A 15,210-nucleotide genomic window follows, 5' to 3' on the forward strand; every position below is an offset into this window, starting at 1 on the left:
CTGGACATGAGCAAGCTTCAGGAGCTGGTGATGGACAGGAAAGCCTGGTGTGCCACAGTCCATGGGGTCACAGAGTCAGACATGACTGAGTGACTGAACAACAACAACTAATTTTAAAAAACTGTTGAGCATCATTTCTTCAAGTATCTCTTCTTCTCCATTCTCTTTTCCTTCTGCTTCTGATATTCCAGTTATGGGTATGTTGCATCTTTTGATATTGTTTGATGCATTCTGTTTTATGTATACTGCTCTGTTTTGTTCATTATTTTTTTCTCTTTGTATTTCAGTTTGGGAAATTTGAACTATTTTCAACTTCACTGATCCTTTCCTGAGCCGTGTCCAGTCTACTAATCAACCCATCAAACACAGTCTTCACTTTTGTTACTTTGTTTTTTATTTGTAGCATTTTCATTTGATTCTTTCTTAGGCGAGTCATCTCTGTGCTTACATTATCTACCTGTTCCTTCATGCTGTCTACTTTTCCCATTAGAACCTTTAATGCAGTTCTTTAAAATTCCCTAATAGTCTGTCATATCTGACTCTGGAGTTTGCCATGTGACACTGGTTCTTTAATGGGTCCAAGAAAACTGGCTGATTTTTAGTTTGTTCAGCTTTTTCTTGTTATAAGGGCAGAAATGTTGACTTCTAAGCTCTACCTCTTAGAGCTGAAATCAGAGCACTATTATTCTGAAGAAAATGTTTTACTGGTTTTGTTGCTTATAAATGTTTCTGATGAAATGCAGCTTGAAGTTTTTTTTAAAGTTTGTTGAAATATAACTTTAATAAACATTTCAGCAGAGTTTGCAGTGATAAATATTCCAAGTCTAGGCATGTCTTCCTCTGTCATTATTTTGCCATTTATGTGAATGATAATTGGTCTGGGCATTAAATTCAAGGCTCGTAATCTTTTTTCTCAGCATACTGAAGATACTGTTAAATGTTTTCTTGAGCCAGTTTTTAAAATGAGGATTCTATATCAATCTTTCTTGTTCCTTTGTAAGTCCCCTGTTTTTCTCTCTGGAAGCTTTTGGGATTTTCTCTTTATACATACATGGAGTTCTAAAGTTCCACTTAGAATATATATGTGTGGGTCTTCTTTTTTCCACTCTCCAGAAGCAGTTCCACAAGCAGTCCCATTGTTATCTAATGTAAGTCCATGTGCCTGATGCACAGTGAGGCCAAAAACAATACCAAAACATCAGAGTTTGGAGCAGAGAAAGGTTTATTGCAGGGCCATGCACGGAGACTGGTGGCTCAAGCCTTAAAAACCCCAAACTCCTCCCGAAAACTTTCAGCAAAGCACTTTTATAGGGAAGATGGCGGTGCAGGGGGTGGGGATGGGGGGTTAGTTGTTGCAAACATCTTGGTGTCAGATCCTTTGTTCTTGCACTCAAGTCACAAGGTTCGGGAAACCTCACCAAAACAAATGTTATTATCTGTTCTGACAAGAAAGGACAAAGGTCCCAAGGCTGAATTTTGCCCTCAAAGGTTCAGGCCTACAGCACATGGGACTTCTTAACTATTGTTCGGCAGTCCATATGTTCAGATGCCGCTCTTCAACTGCAGGGGGCGCAGGTTTGATCCCTGGTTGGGTAACTAAGATCCCAGACACCACGCTGCATGGCCGGAAAGATAAAGAAAAGGCAAGCCAGGCTGAGAGAAAACATATTGACAATACATATAGCTGAAAAAAGATTGGTATCTAGAATATATAAAGCATACTTACAACTCAAATACAAGCTGCAAATTAATTTTTTTAATGACCAAAAGATTTAGCCAGACACATCATTAAATTATATATATTTGAACGGTTAATAGGCACATGAAAAAAGGTTTAAAATGATTCATCATTAGATTTTGACTATGCAAATCAAAACTCCTACTGAAATGAGATGCCTAGCAACCACGAGAATAGCTCAAATTGAAAATACTGATGCCACCAAGTGGTGGCAAGAATTTGAAGCAACTAGAACTCTCATATAGTTCTGGTGGAAATGTGAAATCATACAGTCACTTTGAATGACAGTGTAGCGGTGTCCTACAAAGTCAGACACACACATTATATGAGCCAACAATTGTACTTCTAGGCGTTTACCTAAGAGAAATGAAAACATCTGACCACACTATGACTTCTACATGAATTTTCACAGCAGTATTTTTTTAGTAAAGATTAAAAAACCTAGAAACAACCCAAATATCCAATAGATAGTGAGCAGATGAATGTTGTGGTACATCCATACTACGAAATACAACTCAATCATAAACAGGAAGAAAATACTGATAAACAAAACAACAATGATGAAAATTAAACCATTATGCTGAAAGAAAGTAGCCAGACATGAAAGCGTATCTACTTTATAAGTTCTTATATATGAAGGTCTGTGTATATCACATCTAATCTTTACAGATAAGACAGAAAACAGATAAATGGTTGCCTGGGACCAGAATGGGGAGAATGACTGAAATGAAGCACAAGGAAACTTACGTGGGTGATACATTAATATATGTTCTGTTTCTGTATGTGTATGTTCTATATCTTGATGCTTACATTATTATAGGTATTTATCAAAACTCATTCAACTGTACACTAAACTATATATAATTTGGTAGGTAGATTATACCTTAATAAAGCTGATTCAAATAAAAACAATCCTTGAGAACAAAAATAAAAATGCAAATAGTTATCTTGTGAAAGATGGAAATTTTTAGGAAAAATAAAATGCTTTTATACAGTATTTGACAGACATCCACATTTTAGATATGTATTAAACTGGTTCTGTGGACTCCTCAGATGATAAGAATGATCTTGGAAGAATATAAATAAAATGTCCTGAAAACTGAAAGTTTTTAAGTTTGATATTTGAGAACTTTCCAAATTTTCTGAATTGATAAGATGCTGAAGTCCTCTAATGTTTAGAAAGTGTTGATATCATCTTGATTTATTACAATTAATCTTATTTTAATTCCTTTGATAAAATTGATGTTTGTGATCTCCGTTGAAATATCTGAATTATGAAAGTAGAAATTAAAATTATGTTCAAATATGCATTATTATAATAAGGAGAAAAGCAACAAACTGGGTTCTATCCTTGGCTCTATGTTACCTAGATATATGAACTTGCAATGAGTCACCTCTATGCCACTCTAATTTGTAGTGTGTAAAATCCATGTGTGGCTTACATTTTTTGGCTCTTTCCACTAATTAAATCCCTCTATTAACTGCCCTAACTCAAGACTACAATTTTATGTTTGGCTCTAGAAGGATTTGTGTAACCATAAGAGGGCAGCATTCCATTTAAACAAATTCTTACACAATTTCCTGTAAGTGTTCAGTACACTACAATTACAGGCATTGAGATTGCCATAATATTCGCTAGTATTAACCCCCTTAGGATTATGTTAAGAAGAGTAATTTGTCGGTTTTAAGTATGAATACACAAATTTATCACATTTGTGTATCTCTATTTAAAGAGATATTTTCTATGGATTCTGTGTAAACTGCTATGTTCAGGGTTGCAACTATTTCAAAATCAGCATGCCTGTCCCACATCAAAATCACATTTCAGGAATAAGAGGTAAAGTGAGAAAATAAAAGAGGATAAGGAATCATTTATGGATGAGAATTTACTTGGATCTTATTCGGTGCTCAACACAATTTTAAAGTGGAAGATTTAGAAACTACTGTTAAGGCACTTAGACCATTTAAAGACACCGAATATGTATTCCTTAAACAATAAAAGATAATTGACAAAAAATAGATTCCATCACAGGGAAAGGGATTCTAATTTTCTGTATCAATGTTCCAACTGTTAGCAACTTTATCTACTTTATAAGCCCATCAATTGATAGAAACAGAAGGCCATGGAGGCTTGCACAGCTCAAGATTACAGTAACAACTTCATGGTTTGTGGAACTAAACACCCTATCTCCTGGTCACTCATCTCAACCTGGGAATGTACCTTTTCTCTCTTCTTGGCCTTCAGTTCATCCTTCCTCTGCACAGTGTTGAATACCTTTTCACCGTCTTAGAAAGCCACCATCATCTTTCATAGTTAGAGGAAAGGAATGTTCAGTGGTTTGGAAAGGAAAGGTCCAAGTGCAGGAACTCAAGGAACATTTATCATTTCTAGGTTACGTCTATGCCTACAGCACAAACTGTCACCCTCTTGGCTTACTAGGGATGTCTGAAGAACCAAATCAAAGAAGATTTGATTTACTTAAAATCACTCTTTTCATTACACTCATTAGTGTATATGGAGATGGAAATGGCAACCCATTCCAGTATTCTTGCCTGGAGTGTTCTATGGACAGAAGAACCTGGTGGGCTACAGTCCATGAGGTCACAGAGTTGAACACAATTGAGTGACTAATACATAAGTGTATATGGCTTCTCACAATAATGGAGTGAACATTAGCAAATAACCGGTATGGCAAATCATACAAGAATCATCTTTTTTTTGAAAAGAACATTTATGCTTGAAATAGAGCCTTGCTTGGGCAAAATTATTAATGGATTACACAACAGAACTTACAAGTTGAGGGAATTTAGAAATGCTCTATAAGCTCACACCTTGCTACAAGACAAGAGGGAAGCCATGCCTAAAAATGAAAAAAAAAAAAAAAAGGTCATTTGATTATAAATGTTACTCTCATTTTACGATTTCATTTTAATATTTAAAATTTATTCCAATATAGTGTTAGCATGTTAATAAAAGGTAAATTGCTTTTATCCTGACCTACTGTTTTATTGTTTTGCCTCAGCTTTTATTATAGAATTGTTATTGCTATGGAAATGTTAACTTCCTGTTTGTATTTCTGGAGTCCTGAAGGGCATGGAAGTTGGCCAGTTTAAGCTTTATTAGGGAGCTACTGAGAGAAAAATGTCTGCAGCATTTTTGCTTTGTACTGCTGCATTTCACGAAATGAAAATCTGTCCATTAAATGTAAATTGTGTGGTCAATGCTATAGCAATGTCTCCCTTTTCTCCCAGTAAAACTCTATAAACCTTAAGCTCATTTAGGTTAATTATGAAGATCCACAATTGCTATATCTAAACCAATATGAACTTGAATCTAACCAGTCTCAAAATGTATATGCCTCTCTGGATTGCAGAGGAGAGTCATGGATAAGGTTGGGTAATCTTTTCAGATATGCTTCATCACGGCTGCCACCTGTTGGAGGAAAATCACAGTGGAGAGCTGAGACCTTGGCTTTCCAGGTTCATAAACCTGATTTTGTGAGTTTACCTAAATTTTAGCTCCAATGTTTCCTTATAAACAAGAACGTCACTTTACTGATTACTAAGGGAGATACAAAAAAAGTGGGAATGAACAACTCTAGTGATCAGATTGCTTATGCCCAATAGCTCTGCATTCACAGTCCTGCCTAGGAACAAAGTAATTAGAAAACTGACTGAGTGATAGAAAAGTTGCTTAATGAGATAGCAGTAAAGGGAAATGAAAGTCCTTAAAAGAATTCTCGTCTTAATTAAAGGAAGATACACCTCTCTGCAGGCTTCCCTGGAGGCTCATATGGTAAAGAATCTGCCTGCAATGTAGGAAACCTGGGTTCCATCCCTGGGTCAGGAAGATCCTCTGGAGAAAGGAATGGCTACCCACTCCAGTATTTTTGCCTGGAGAATTCCATGGACAGAGTAGTCAGACAAGTTACGAGCATGGGGTCACAAAGAGTTGGACATGATTGAGCGACTAACATATATACACACACACATTTCTGCAGTGATCAGAATATGGTAATACTTTGGTTTACTCTTTTTGATGATTACAGGATAGTTATTAGAAGAAATATGCACTCTTTTTTTTTCTTCTTTCTGTAGAGTTTGTATTTGTCCTAACAAAAGTGAAGTCACTCAGTCATGTCCGACTCTTTGAGATCCCGTGGACTGTAGTCTGCCAGGCTCCTCCATCCTCAGGATTTTCCAGGCAAGAATACTGGACTAGGTTACCATTTCCTTCTCCAGGGGATCTTCCTGACCCAAGGATAGAACCAGGGTCTCCCACATTGCAGGCAGACTCTTTACCATCTGAACCACCATCACCTATTGTCCTAACAAACTTCCCCTTTATTTAACCAAATGGGTCATTTTACATATACTGCATGAACAGAACAGACAGTATTTACTCCACATAGTTTTCATTTCAGTGGTGAAAAACAGACAATTAAATGTGGTATATAATATTTCAAATGGTTAAAAAACAGTCTTGAAAATAAAAATAAAAAAGAGTAAGGAGGCAGAAAGCAATGAAGGAAGTGCTGTTTTAGATAGTACAATCCAGAAAGGCCTCTCTAGAAACATAAAGAGTGGAGCAAAATGACATTGAATTAAGTGAAAGGCCGGCCATAGTTTTTCACATACCTGGGGGACTTAGTGACTAAACAACTGAGACCTTTCCAAAATTAAAATGTAGTATTCCAGTCCTACAGAAAAAGGGGGCCACACTCAGCCTAACACTTACGCAGCTGCTCCTTTCCAAATGAAGGCTCAGCATGGCTGAAGTTGACCTTATATCAAGTTGTTTCTGATAACAGGGAAACAGAAAGACCAGTAGACAGCATGTGGGCATGCTCAGTTGCTCAATCATGTCCAGCTCTTTGGGACCCCATGAACTGTAGCCCATCGGACTCCTCTGTCCATGGAATTTTCCAGGCAAGAATACTGGAGTGGGTTGCCATTCCCTTCTCCAGGGGATCTTCTCAACTGAGGGATTGAACCATGGCTCCTGAGTCTTCTGCATTGGCAGGCAAATTCTCTAAAATTGAACCATCTGGGAAGCCACTCTGTAGACAGAGATAATGCTAAATACGGCTTAATCTTTGGCCACAACAAAGTCAGACTCCATGCAAATCACAAAGAAAGATCAAAGACTATAAAGAGAAGGGGCTTTGGGTCCAAAACTTGAGCTCAAGTCATACCTGTGACAAGTACTATCTTTGTGATCATTAATCAAGATGCTTAATTTCTTTGTGCTTCACTTTATCTATAAGATTGGCATCATTGTAGTTCTCACTCATAAAATTTTTGGGAGGATAAAGAAAATAAATGATGGATGCAGTATATGATGCATGGAAAGGGCATTGTAACCCTCAAAGACATATAATGCTTTCTCCCAGAGATAAATAAGCAAAAGGAAGTAGTCAGTCATACTTGTTTTAGAAGGGGAAAAGTGTGAACACATAATGAAAGTCCACTAGGCCCCAGACACTGCTTAACATACATAATTATTGACCACCAATAAGATGTCAGTATTTCAATTTCACAGGTAAGAAAACTGGGTCTCAGAGAGACCACACAATTCACTCAAGATTGGGACTTCCCTGGCAGTCCAGTGGTTAAGACTCCGAGCTTCCATTGCAGGGGGTACAGGTTTGATCCCTGGGTGGAGAACTAAGATTCCACGTGTCATAATGAAGCAACATGAATTTCCAGATGATGTTTTTATTCCCCACACCATCAGTCCTGCTTAAGCTACTGCAAGAATACAGAAAAACTATGTATTTCATTTAAAACCACTCCTGGGCATAAAGAAGCAGCTCATCAACAGCTACTGTAGAATCCTTCCCACTCCCTCTCTTGGTGAGGAGCCAAGAAGTGCACTCTGCTTGGTAGCATCCAGGACTGGGGCATCTCTGCCCAGCCCGAGGTGCTGACCGCTGGATTCAATGTGCAGCGGTGTTCCTCCTTGATTTTCAAAGTCCTGAACTGCCAACGCTCCCTTCTCATGTGGGAGCGCACAGAACTGCAACAGGGACCTCTGCCTTCCCACCTTGGTGGAACAAGGGCCCACATCACAGAGCTCATGCCTGCTGCCAGGAACCCACTGAGAATCATCACCATGCTTCCCAAAACTGTCATTCGTTTCCAGAAAGGGAGTGAAATAAATAGCCTTTTGATTGGTTGCTTCTCAGCTTCTTCAGAAAGTTAACCTAAGGCTGCCTGGTGGGCTGCCATCTATGGGGTTGCACAGGGTCGGACACGACTGAAGAGACTTAGCAGCAGCAGCATACCCAGGTGGGTCTAACACACCCAGAGTGGATGGATGGTAGATCAGTATGGGAAACATTCGGCTTTATTTTGGTCTCAGGGGATGGCGGGGCTAGGCAGAGTGTGAGTGCATGTGATAGAATGAGGCATGACTTCCGTGTATGTGTGTGTGTGCTTAGTCACTTCAGTCATGTCCAACTCTTTGTGACTCTATGGACTGAAACCCGCCAGGCTTCTCTGTCCATGGAATTTTCCAGGCAAGAATACTGGAGGGGGTACGCATTCCCTCCTCCAGGGGATCTTCCTGATACAGGGATTGAACTCACATCTGCATCTTCTGTATTGCAGGTGGAGGAAGTCCCATTATTTCCATAAGAGGGCCATTTTGTTGGCTGCAATTGTAGCATCATGGGTCAGGGAACTCAGGGCAGAAGCACCAACAAGGGTGCCACAGCCCTGCAGGAATCACACTTCCCGGCTGCCCAGAACCAATGTCAACCAGCCTTCTTGCTGACGCACTACATGCATTCTTAATCTTTTTTGTTGGATGGCACAGCCCAAAATATTCATGACCTACCAGAAAAAAACACAATCTTTAATTAATCAAAACGGTAATTTCTAGGTGTCATTTTATAATACCTTGCTGCTGCTGCTGCTGCTGTTGCGTCACTTCAGTCGTGTCCGACTCTTTGTGACCCCATGGACTGCAGCCTACCAGGTTCCTCCATCCTTGGGATTTTCCAGGCAAGAATACTGGAGTGAGTTGCCGTTGCCTTCTCTTATAATACCTTAGGGTTTTACTAATACAATTAAAAGGGGCTCTGGCATTCTAAATGCTAATATAATTATTTAAATTAAATATGGATCCAAAATTTATAACACCTAGGACCTAAAACAAAATCCCACTATGGATCTCAGGCTTTAAAATAGTCTATCTATTAAACAAAAATGCTTTTATTTATAATTACTCATGTTTTCATTTTTTAAATCAAAGATATTAACTTCTAATCTGAGTCCCTGAGCAGCCTGAGATAATGAAGAGTTGACATTGTCTGAATAACTATTTTATGTCAATGTATCAGTAAATACTTTATGTTTTTAATCTTATATGTAATACATAATTAAATCTCCCAAATACTACAGGTATTATTATTATACTTATTATAAGGAGAATAAACTTAGGTTCAGAGTGGTGACTTAATTTGATGTAGGTGACATAGCAGAGCAGAAATTTGAATCCAAAGAGTTGGTCTCTTAACCGTGATACTCTCTCTGTCAGTTACCAGTTTTGCCATACTGGTTAGCTATGCCTATAGTCAGGTTCAAGGGGTTGTCTATGCAGCCTTTGTTTTTCTATTTCTTTTCTTTTTCTTTTCTCTCTCTCTTTTTTTCTTCTTGAGAGTAAATTTATGATTTCCAACAGTGTGATGGTTTGAACCAGATCTGTACATCAGAATAACTCAAAAAAGAATTTTCAGGTATGTTTTTGACAGGCCCAACTGTAGAACTTCTGATTTTGTGCACTAAGGCAAGTAGATGCCTGGGTGTAGGTAAAAGCTCCCTGTGTAAGTCTAACCTGGACTCCTGAGGAAGAACACTGCATCAGGTCTTATTAGACACTGAAAAAAAAGGGCAGAAATTGCATCATTATCTTCAAGGACTTGGGCAAATACAGGAACTCCAAGTGGTGTTAGAAAACTGGTCAACAAAAGTATATAACAACTTTAGAAAGATTGTGAATCTAGTCTAGATGGAGAGAAAACTTTATAACAGAAATATGGTACCTTGCTTGACACATCACAGCAAACCCCATGAAAGATTTAAAGATGAATCAACCACCTATGATACTTTGCAGCCCCTTTTCCTGAGTTATCACATGCCTTTGCATCCATGAGTAGAAAATTAGGGTGGAGTGGAGCAAAAGAATAAAACTCTAGATTAAAAAAAAACCTCCACTGGAAATACATTGTGGTTAGAGCTAAACAGTCCCAGTCATTTAAAAATGGAGCGACTACTTCCAGGAGAGAGCAGTGCGAAATAACCCCATATATTTTATTCCTCTTTAATGCTTTCTGTTCTACAGACAAGCCCTCACAATTCTGCAAAAGGGTTTAGCCGGCTTAAAAAGACACGGTGAGAAGTCATTTCAAAGGATCAGTGTGTTTGACATGCTCAGACTAATTTTGCAGTCTCTCTGCATTATTTCATATGAATTATTTAAAATAATCTACAACCCACCAACACAATGACTTGTGCCTTCTTTCATTCTCTATTTAATGTTCTTGTTGTTGTTAAAGTCAGAAGACAACTTTTTGGCTTTCTGTTCTATTTATACTTCTGAGAAAGGCAAAGGAATTTTTTTTAATTGGAGGATAATTTCTTCATAAAGGAAGCTTTAAAAAAATGTTGATGTCTGTTTGTACATAGAGTTGATTTTTTTAAATGTCCTAATTTGGTGTCCTAATTTTGCTTCCTTGTTGTGTTTCCATGTGTAATCAACAGACACTAAGTACGTCATTGCTGCTGCTGCTGCTAAGTCGCTTCAGTCGTGTCTGACTCTGTGCGACCCCATAGAGGGCAGCCCACCAGGCTCCCCGTCCCTGGGATTCTCCAGGCAAGAACACTGGAGTGGGTTGCCATTTCCTTCTCCAATGCATGAAAGTGAAAAGTGAAGTCACTCAGTCGTGTCCAACTCTTAGCAACCCCCTGGACTGCAGCCCACCAGGCTCCTCCGTCCATGGGATTTTCCAGGCAAGAGTACTGGAGTGAGGTGCCATTGCCTTCTCCAAGTACGTCATTAGGACATACTAAATTTTTTCCATAGCCCTGGGGCCATCTTACACTCTGTTTTTTTCATTAGAGCCCCACACATGGTATTTTCAGTAAATTTTCAATTCTTAGGATGTGGTCTTTTTCCACTGAATACAAATTTTTCCCTGATTTGCTTCTAAATTATATAACTGTTGCTAAATTAGAGATTTAAAAAAAAAAAAAAAATCACCACTATCTCTCTTGATGTTGAATTAGTATTTAATTTAGCCTACTAGTAGAAATGTCAACAGTCACCCATTCAAGTGACAAAATTAAAAATTTTTTTCAAGTCACGGTGTGGAAAGAATAACTGATTTTACTACTTAGTTGCAGGACCTGACATTGATTTTCCATTTCTATGACAATGATCCCACAATCAGCAAATATCAATTGAATGCCTACAATTCAGAAAGCAAAGGGCTGTGCCAGGGCCTGAGTTGGAGATCCATTAATAACTCTCTACTTCTTTTTTTTTCCTGTTTTGAAGACAGTATTGGCAGCTTACCTGGCATCCACACCATTCCCCACTTCCTCCCTCACACACTCACTTCCTCCCAGCAGACAGAATCTGCCATCCAACATGGAGACTGAAAACACCAGGTACGTATTCTTCCAGCCTCCCTTGCGTTTGGAGTGCCAGTCATGGCCACAGCAAACTGAAGGGAAGTCTGCTGAGACTGGGTAAGAAACAGAGGAAACAGGGCAAGAAAAACATGGTTCTTCTCTCTGATTAAAAGGATTTTGAGAAAAGTTGCCCCCTTTCAGTTTTTTTTTTTTTTTTTTAAGATACTGTTGTTTTAAAAAATGCTGAGGGATTAAGCAGCCATCTTGCAATCATGAGGCAAAAGCTAAAGACCAGAAACCAATATCCTGAGAAAAAGACCAAGCACAAAAGAAAGAGATTGCATTCTCAATGCTATTTTGAGCCATTGTATTACACCTGGAATTTCCCTGCTCCTGCAATTTGTATTATGTGGGATAATAATCGCATTTTTTATTAATCCATCTTCAGTGGGGTAACCTGTATTTTGCAACTGAAGCCATCCCAACTAGTATGAAAGAAAAAGTGAAAGAGAAAGTCGCTCAGTCATGTCTGACTCTCTGTCCATGGAATTTCCAGGCCAGAATACTGGAGTTCGTAGACATTCCCTTTCAATCCCAGGTCTCCCACATTGCGGGCAGATTCTTTACAGTCTAGGCCACCAGGGAAGCCCCAGTCCCTCCCAACTAATATACCTGCTTCAAAATTTAACTGACACATTAATACTCTATTAAACTTCCCTCAGTAGCATCTCGGACCCACTCTACAGCACCTCCCACCTCCCATCACCATCCATGTAAAACAAAATGACCCTTACTTTCAATTCCCATGATACCCTGGCATACAAATGCTCATTTTCTTACTTAGGTTTTCAAAGCTCCCTCATTCACTAGCTCTCAAATCCAATGCAACAGGTCTGACTGATGTAACCACTTGCCCCATCTGTTGGTGGCAGGCAGAATTAAATGTCTTTACTAAGAGAATCTGCTCACTCTGGGGTAGGACAATGATAGTAGCTGAAAGTTCAGAAGCAGAGGGAATTGTTTGTTCCCTTATATTGAAGCCATCAATCATCTCCTCCTCAAGATGGTAAGCATCTTAAATGAATGGATTATTTCTTTCTCTTCTTTCATCATAATTCCTCCAGTACCCTGCAGAAAGTTTAGCAGTTCAGCACATCATATCTCCTCAATAACTGTCAAAATGGGCTGATAATTATGAAATTTAAATGTTAAAAGCTCAATGACACCTTAGAGATTATCTAATATAACTTCTGAATTTCAGATGATGTATATAAAAAGAGCCTAAACTTAAAGGAGACTCAATAAATGATGGTATTTTTTTAATCATTTACTCAGTAACTCTTCAACTGAATTCTAGTTGATATCCTATTTGTTTCTTTTAACTGTTGGACCCTTGCCTTGATATGCCAGCTCTGGGCTTCCCCAGCCCCGACCCCAGCTACCCCGATGACCTCCCATAGCACTCTGTGCTCACCTTTAACACCTTCTGTTTCAACTTGTCACTTATCTGTCTTCCTTACTAGGTTGTAAATTCCTTGAACATGTGAACCCTGATTTATTTATATCTATCATATCCAGAATACAATGCTTAGAACCTAAAAGTTTCTTACAATATTTGTTGAGTGACTGTAAGAACAAATATATTTATGTTGGGAAAAGGGCCTTCCAAGAAAAGTTTTTATATAAGCCTTTGTGATATACACATTAGACATTCATCTATTCACTCAACAAAATTTTTATGGTTTTGTCTATGAGCAATTGATTCAGAGATTTGTCTATGAGCAACAGATTCAGAGATTACTGCTTCTTGGAATACATGGGTACATCCCATGGAATAAGTAGGTCTTTATTTATCTTGGCTTTTCCCAGCCAGCTAGTCAATCTCTACTATAGGTAGTTACTCATCCAGTTTGACTTGGACTTGCTGCTCCAGCAGTCCCTTCCATGGAAAGTTGTTAACTTTATGAGGTTCTAAAGAGACTGCAAATGTTTCTCAACACTTTTTTTATGGGAGCCAGAATTTACACACACCACTGCTCTGCGGAAGGGCTGTCTTTTTGGTAATGCAAAACAACAGGGGGCTGACTGGTTTGCCTGCCTCCTCCCTACAAGTGTGGCTTGGAGAGCATGAGGTCAGCTCTAGGCCCACAAGCTGACGTGCCAACTGGCAAAGTCATTTCTTTGGAAATCATTTAGCACTTTTTTAAAATTACTTAAGAACTGAGCAGGGCATTAAAAAATGTCCAAAACGAAACTCCCCATTGAAAGGTTGAGGTCTCTCTAAGCAAGAATAACCTATTCCCAACTTTGTGGGTCAAGAAACCATTAGAAAGAAATCATCGCAACTGCCCAAAGATGGTCTCGAGTCCAACCGCCAAGGTGCCAAAGCCAACATCATGTTGACGCAGACGGGTAGCCAGCCAGAAAAGGTAGCGCTCTGATGTTAGGCTCCCTCTGCTCCTTTAGCCTGGGAGTGAAGGGACGGGAAGAAGGGAGGAGAGGAAGGCAGGCCAAAAAATCAACAAGATGCAACATGTCTCATAGCCACGTCAGCCATGGCAGGGTCCTGTGATGCTGTTGACTAGTTTCAGCTTTATGGAGACAGAGCCAGCTTCTGTATCAGATGAGTCACTTGTAATCTTCCATCTTGGTACCTGCCCACAAGCCTCAAATAATCAAACAAGGAACTGTTCTGGTAACAGTTGAAAATACCTTTTAGAACTTCCTTGGTGGCTCAGTGGGAAAGAATCTGCCTGCCAGTGCAGGAGACACGGGTTCGATCCCTGATCTGGGAAGATTCCATATATAGCGGAGCAACTAAGCCGGTGCACCACAGCTATTAAGCCTCTGCTCTAGAGCCGGGGACCCGCAACTGCTGAGACCCCGTGCCGCAACTTCTGAAGGCAGTGCACCCTAGAGCTTGCACTCTGCAACAAGAGAAACCACCATAGTGAGAAGCCTGTGCACCGCAGCTAGAGAGTAGCTCCAACTCTCTGCAATGAGAGAAAAGCCTGCACAGCAACAAAGACCCAGCACAAAAATAAATAAATAAAATTATTTTTTTAAAAAAGAAGAAAACACCTTACCATCAAATGATGGACAACAGCTTGAATTAAGCAGAAACAGCAAAATATAATGGAGCACAGAAGTTTTGAATCTACAGTTCAAGCTCCTGCTTTAACTTTGAGCTTATTTCTTGTTAACTCTGCCACCTTGGACTGGTCACTGGTCCTCTCTGAGTGCTACTTTCTTATTTTTTCTAATTTTCTAATAGAAATGCTAATTATATTTTAACTTACCTACCTGTCAGTTATTGGTCAAAGGTTAAATGATTAAATGGTCTCATGATGCTCTCTTGATTTAAAAGAACTGTACAAGGTATTGCCTGGTGACCCAATGGTTAGGACTCTGCCATGATCTTACTGCCAAGGCCTGGGATCAATCCCTACTTGGGGAACTAAGATCGAGCAAGCCACTGTGTGGCCAAAAATAAAGAAACACACAAATAAATACATAAGAATTTTTAAAAAGAACTATAGAATGTTGGATTGTGTCTTATGGGTTACATGATAAAATAAGAGGTATGTTTAAAGTGAGCGTGACGATATAGGTACCTCTGTGTGTGTGCTCAGCTATGTCCAACTCTCTGTGACACTATGGACTGTAGCCCACCAGGCTCCTCTGTCCACAGTATTCTCCAGGCAAGAATACTGGAGTGGGTTGCCATTCCCTTCTCCAGGGTTGCCATTCCCTTCCCCAGGGATCTTTCTGACCCAGGGATCAAACCTGGGTATCCCACATTGCAGGCAGATTCTTTTATCATCCGAGCCACC

The sequence above is a fragment of the Bos javanicus genome, chromosome 14, assembly GCF_032452875.1.
Source record: "Bos javanicus breed banteng chromosome 14, ARS-OSU_banteng_1.0, whole genome shotgun sequence".
Taxonomy (NCBI): domain Eukaryota; kingdom Metazoa; phylum Chordata; class Mammalia; order Artiodactyla; family Bovidae; genus Bos; species Bos javanicus.